Source organism: Mytilus galloprovincialis, chromosome 5, assembly GCF_965363235.1.
Source record: "Mytilus galloprovincialis chromosome 5, xbMytGall1.hap1.1, whole genome shotgun sequence".
Lineage (NCBI taxonomy): Eukaryota > Metazoa > Mollusca > Bivalvia > Mytilida > Mytilidae > Mytilus > Mytilus galloprovincialis.
This window is the reverse complement of record NC_134842.1, coordinates 82,258,308-82,265,348: the sequence shown is the minus strand read 5'-3', so window position 1 is coordinate 82,265,348 and position 7,041 is coordinate 82,258,308.

Below are 7,041 nucleotides of genomic sequence, written 5' to 3'. Positions count from 1 at the left end.
TTAAATAGCTATTAATTAGTATGTTAACCCTAAAAATAGAGCTTTTCATTGATTTCAAATGGTAAATAATTGTGATTCAAGAAAGTATTCTATAATTCATGAATACACATATATTGATACTTACATTATCTGCTTTGTTGTTTAAAAGTTTAGTTTTGAACAGTTATAAAACAATATGTTGAATTAACATTTCCAAAGAAAAAAAGATATTCAATTAAAAAGATTCATCGTATAACAATTTACTACCAAATAGAATACATTGTAACATACACATAACTGTATATTTATATCTATATATTTAAAACTTGAATCCCATGGGATTTAATTTGTCCCATGGGATATAATATATTAAAAATCCCATGGGATAATTACAGTCCCATGGGATTTTTTTTGTCCCATGGGACAACAAATATCCCATGGGACTACAATTATCACATGGGAAAAAAAAAATCCCATGGGATTTAACCAAAATCCCATGGGATAATGGTCAATCCCATGGGATTTTGCCCTGTCCCATGGGATATTGAAAATCCCATGTTTTTATAAATCAAATAGCAAAATAAATATAATAGTAACAGTAGAAAACCAATGAAATTATTGAATCCCATGTAATTCCGCACATTTTGGTTATATTCATGATATTGTAGCTCTTGTTTGAGGCGGCGGCGGATTTGCAAATGAGTGTTTTGCAAATTTAAAGTGTCCAGTTTATTAACTGTTGATTAATTGTTATACGATGATGACTGATGTACCCATATTTTGACTATTTTATTTATTGTGTCTGTTTATTTAACGCATCAATGTAAATATATCGGAAATTGATGAGACTGTCATTAAAGTGAGAGGGTTAGCGCTATAGAACCAGGTTTAATCCACCATTTTCTACATTTGAAAATGCCTGTACCAAGTCAGGAATATGGCAGTTCTTGTCCATTCGTTTTTGATGCGTTTTGTTATTTGATTTTGCCATGTGATTATGGACTTTTCCGAATTGATTTTCCTCTAAGTTCAGTATTTTTGTGATTTTACTTTTTAGTATGTTTACACTTTATTTTGTAGAGATATGGACTACTGGTCAGGGTTATCAGAACCTATACCAAGATTCTTTATATGGAATGACTGCACGGAGCTCGATATAGAAAACGATTATCATACGTTAAAAGGAGAGAGTTACAGAGAAATTGAACTATGTTATATGATTAGGAGAGATTCCCTTGAGTGGGAGAGTAGAAGATGTGAATCTCAATATATTTTTGCATGTGAAAAGAAAATACAAGGTATGAAACAATATATTGTAATTGAGGTGTACTTTTTTTGAATAGGAGTATTTCTATATTCATATACTAGTATACTGATGGAAAAAAATTCATAGAATCTTTTACAAATGACAAATAAAGTTACCCGGGAAATAATTTGTGATTTATAAAATTACATGGACAATGTTTAACTTCCGTGTCCTGTAAATGTTTGACTACACAAAACAAATTTAAACCAGCACGTGCATTATTGTACCAATAACTAGACGAACGCTCAATTTTGTTACCATGTTTGCATTTTGTTATAACTTAAAAAGTTCAACAACTTGAGTTTTTAAATTAAAATCATGGGTCAATTGCATCTCAAAAATGAGGAAAGATTGCAAATATTTTGATAACAATTGCTTGTACTTCACTGGCACCTCAAGTGTTGGGAGACCCCGAAAAACATCTGATCGAGAAGAAGCTGCTTTCTTTTTTGTGAGACAAAACCCGTTCTTAAACAGAGCTTTGTGGACAATTAAATACAACGTACAATCCATTTAGGCAAATTGATTTCGGCTATCACACAAGCAGATACCTTGTCTTGTTTTGAAGACAACCAAATTAATCATTCACTCGTTGAACTGTTTCAAAATGTGTACTTCTGTGATGGGAGTCGCTTTGAAATATTACAAAAAAGACCGTATGATCTTCTGGCAAACAGTTTTCGCGACTGATGAACAAACAATGGATTTTGGAAAAATATTTAAGAGAATGTTATCACGTTAAATCTTTAATGAATATAAATAAACTCATCATAGATACCAGGACTAAATTTTGTTTATACACCAGACGCGCGTTCTGTCTACAAATGAAACAATATATTGTAATTGAGGTGTACTCTTTTTGAATAGGAGTATTTCTATATTCATATACTAGTATACTGATGGAAAAAAATTCATAGAATCTTTTACAAATGACAAATAAAGTTACCCGGGAAATAGTTTGTGATTTATAAAATTACATGGACAATGTTTAACTTCCGTGTCCTGTAAATGTTTGACTACACAAAACAAATTTATACCAGCACGTGCATTATTGTACCAATAACTAGACGAACGCTCAATTTTGTTACCATGTTTGCATTTTGTTATAACTTAAAAAGTTCAACAACTTGAGTTTTTAAATTAAAATCATGGGTCAATTGCATCTCAAAAATGAGGAAAGATTGCAAATATTTTGATAACAATTGCTTGTACTTCACTGGCACCTCAAGTGTTGGGAGACCCCGAAAAACATCTGATCGAGAAGAAGCTGCTTTCTTTTTTGTGAGACAAAACCCGTTCTTAAACAGAGCTTTGTGGACAATTAAATACAACGTACAATCCATTTAGGCAAATTGATTTCGGCTATCACACAAGCAGATACCTTGTCTTGTTTTGAAGACAACCAAATTAATCATTCACTCATTGAACTGTTTCAAAATGTGTACTTCTGTGATGGGAGTCGCTTTGAAATATTACAAAAAAGACCGTATGATCTTCTGGCAAACAGTTTTCGCGACTGATGAACAAACAATGGATTTTGGAAAAATATTTAAGAGAATGTTATCACGTTAAATCTTTAATGAATATAAATAAACTCATCATAGATACCAGGACTAAATTTTGTTTATACACCAGACGCGCGTTCTGTCTACAAAAGACTCATCAGTGACGCTCGAATCCAAAAAAGTTAAAAAGGCCAAATAAAATACGAAGTTGAAGAGCATTGATACTCATTCAATCCAACATTAAAAAAAGACAGAAGATACTTGAGGGATAGTAAACATCATAAATTGAAAACGAACTGACATTGCCGTGTTAACACAACATAGAAAAATGAGCAACCCGAAAAAACGTTTGATCTCAGATTCAGAATGTTAAGATCCTGCTCCTCATGTGACACCCGTCATGTTGAGCATGCTAGTAAAATCAGGGAGATAAGTGTAATTCGGTGGGTCATATTCCAGGAAAAAAAGACGATGTTGTGGTTACGACAATTTGAACTTACCCATCGTCATTTGTAGAACAGTTATTTTTTTACAGTCAACTTACTTGTGATAACGCCGTAAAACGTTTGCAGGGATAACTTAATCTTGACCACTTGGATCTCGTGCGTGGTTTCTATTTGAAAAGCAGTAATCCTTTTATCTAGTAAATCATTATATGAAAAGCGAGCTTTGGAATATCGCAACAGCTGTGAGATATTTACTCCGCATCTGCTGGGATGTAGCAAAGAGTTTTACTTGATTTATAATCCCCATGAGGATCGTCTGCAATACAATGGCAAAAAGAAACCCCGACATTTTATGATAATATAAACTAGCATTATAGTAAGCATCTCTTTATCAACCATTCCGTATCATATCAAAATAAAATAGTCAATAACTGCTTAGTGTCCTTAAATATCAGCTGTATTTGTACGAGGCTAAGAAACAGGTTTAATTTGATTTTAAACATATCTTATTCATAAAGATATGAAAAGGATTGAACAACAGGCACAGCCTATACAAGCTCTCTCCATAATACATGTACAAGGTATAATTCAATTACAACAACTGTATTTAAAATAATGCAATATAGTGGAACATGCATGCTACTTGTGAGCACACATGAGCAAATAAATGTTTACAGTGTTACTTACTAAATGCAAAGTATATTTAAATAAATAGGCAATTAATCATCAGTCATTTAAAGTACCTTGAAACATGCAAATGTCCTTTATAAGTCATTAGAAATATATAAATGGCTTAAAAGAGACGTCGACACTAAACTTGCTAAGTGGAATAAATGAATTAATGTTGGAGTGTAGAAAAAAATAAGAAATAAAACTAGATGAAACACAAATTAAGTAATTATCAAACAAAACGTTGAGTGTCACTGATATATTTCTGAACAGATTTAAAAATTGCTATATTCATATCATATGAAAATAATCTGTTTCCAAAAATATTTATGTCAACATTATCAACAATGGAGAAAATGGAACCAAGAAGGATCTGTCTCACATCATTATACTTAGGGCTAATAAAAAATAAAAGTTGGTTATCCTCAATAGGATGGTTACAGTTTGTGCAAACAGTGTTCTCGGATAAGAACTGATTAAACAAATGAGATTTAAGGTTGCTAGCTTTATTTCTGAGTTGACAATGACCTATATTAAGTTTCCTTATCCCATAGTTGAAAGGTTTAAATATATCATCAGTCCTATAAAACTTATCCAGTCCACTTCTAAATATACCTAAACTTGGTGATTTTTGTAAACTCAAAGGAAGACTATTCCAAAAACTTATAGTGGAAGGAATGAAACTATTAAAATAAGAGCTAGTTCTAGCAAGAGGCGCGTGAAAAGTGTTATTTTCATTCCTCAAAGTATAAGGGGTTTGTCTGGGAAGATATGGCTGGACTAACTCATATCAGTATGCAATTGTCATCCCATTTAATATTTTATAAAACAGTATAAGCTTATGTTGATTACGTCTATTCTACAGAGTGTCTAAACCTTATTCAATATAAAGTTTTTGTCTGGAGGAATTTATACGTCGTAATCCTGTAATAATTCTAGCAGCTTCTATCTGAATATTTTCAAGAAGATCAGTCTCATGCTGGGAGCAATTGCCCCAAATAAAATCCCCATATTCTAGTATAGGTCTAATAAAAGCATAATAAATACATATAAGTGAACTCATATCTAACACGTGTTTAACTTGACGAAGCACAGATAGACGAGAGCATGCTTTTTTATAAATAATATGAATATGCGTGTGCCATGAAGCTGATGACTGAAATATTATCTCAAGATGACAGTGAATATTTATTTTCTCAACCTTTTCGCCATTTATCCCCAAATACAGGTGGATGCTACCTTTCCCTTCTAGTAAATACAATATTTTTAGTTTTCCTAGAGTTAAATTGAACAGCCCATGATTTTGCCCAATTTGAGATAACATCCAAGTCATCAGTCAAAGAAGCAGCCGCTACAGCATGATCATCACCTACTATGACAAATAAAGAGGTGTCATCTGCAAAAAGTCTAATATCATTAGCAATGTCATTCACTATATCATTTTTATAAATAAGAAACAGAAAGGGTCCCAAAACTCATCGCTGGGGGACACCTGCATGTATACTTCTTAGAACTGACGAAAAGCCTTCTGAAACTACCTGTTGTTGACGATCTGAAAGATAACTTTCTATCCAAGATAAGAGCTGGTCATTTAAGCCAGATTGTTTAAGTTTAAATAAAAGTCCTTTATGCCTAACTTTATCGAAAGTTCTAGATACTAGTACATCACAAAATACAAACCTAACATCCCTACCACTGTCCATATTAACTAATAATTTTATGATATATTTCGATTAACTGATTAATAGTAGAATCACCTGGTTGGAAACCAGATTAAAACTTTGACAAAAGGTTATTACTCCTCATATAATTATACCAATGTTTAAATAAAACTTTTTCCATAATCTTACAAACAATACAAGTAACAGATATTGGACGATAGTTTAGAGCTGAAAGTGGATAACCTTTCCCTTTAAAAATAGGATTAACATGTGCAATTTTCCAGTGGAACCTGTTTAACTGATAGAGAAATATTAAGAAACTTAGTTAATGGTTTAGAAATAAAGCTAGCAACCTCTTTTAAAATTCTTGGACTAGCTGATACCATGTCGCAACAGGTGTAATGCGAGCTTTAGCGAGCTATTAGACATTTGCGGAAACTGTCATACACCTACGATTAGGATTACAATTACACGTATCAACTTTACTAAATACTATTTCTAGGCATATCAATAAATACTAAAATACTATATATAGCCGATAGCCCAGCAATACTGGTGGACCCCATATTTTATTAATATAAATATAATAGATATACACAATATACATGAAGCATAAGTATCAATGCTCTATAAATAAACTTTCATAAGGAATTCCATAGAAAAACGAGTAAATTGTGTTCAAAAATATGGGCTCTGTCATCAACGATCCCGCCGGCCAGGAAAAACCAACTACATTTTAAATAAAGTGGAAAATTTTGGAAACCTGTTTCCAAACCCAAATGCTCGGAAGACCGTCTCGAGAGGTACACTTGGACTGTATATAACTGAATAAATATACTATATGGAATATAAAATAATAAATCAAGTTACTTTATAGTAAAATATAAATCCCTACTAAATACAAATTAGAATAACAATTCAATTGAAAATGAAATTTATTTCACTGTTGTCCAGTCTGATGCTTGGCTAGAAGTGACCAACAAGGGAATGTAATTTTATTAAAGATTCACACTGAAACCACAAATTACTAACGAAAAATGTTCAGGAAACGCGAAATTCAATTTGAAAAAATCGCTAAGATGTCCATAAATCATTATCAAGATATTTTTAAGATGACCGTAACATAAAACAAGGATGACCGTGATTGGTAAACAGATGACCGTAACTTGATAAAGATGACCGTTATTTGTAAAGAATGACTGTAATTTATAAAGGATGATCGTAACTTTTAAATGATGACCCTCAATTCTAAGAATATCCGTATTTGTATTCATTGCTTTTTGTTGTGTTTGTCTCAACAGGGGCTTAGTTAGCGGATATAAACATGTTTCATCAATTTATTTATAACTATTTGCCGTACTTTGAGTTCATGACAATGATAGTAAATTGCAAATTTCTCGTAAACAATGAAATATTTATTGATAACGACTATACAATTTTAATACAAATTGACAGAGATACGACGAAAAGATGAC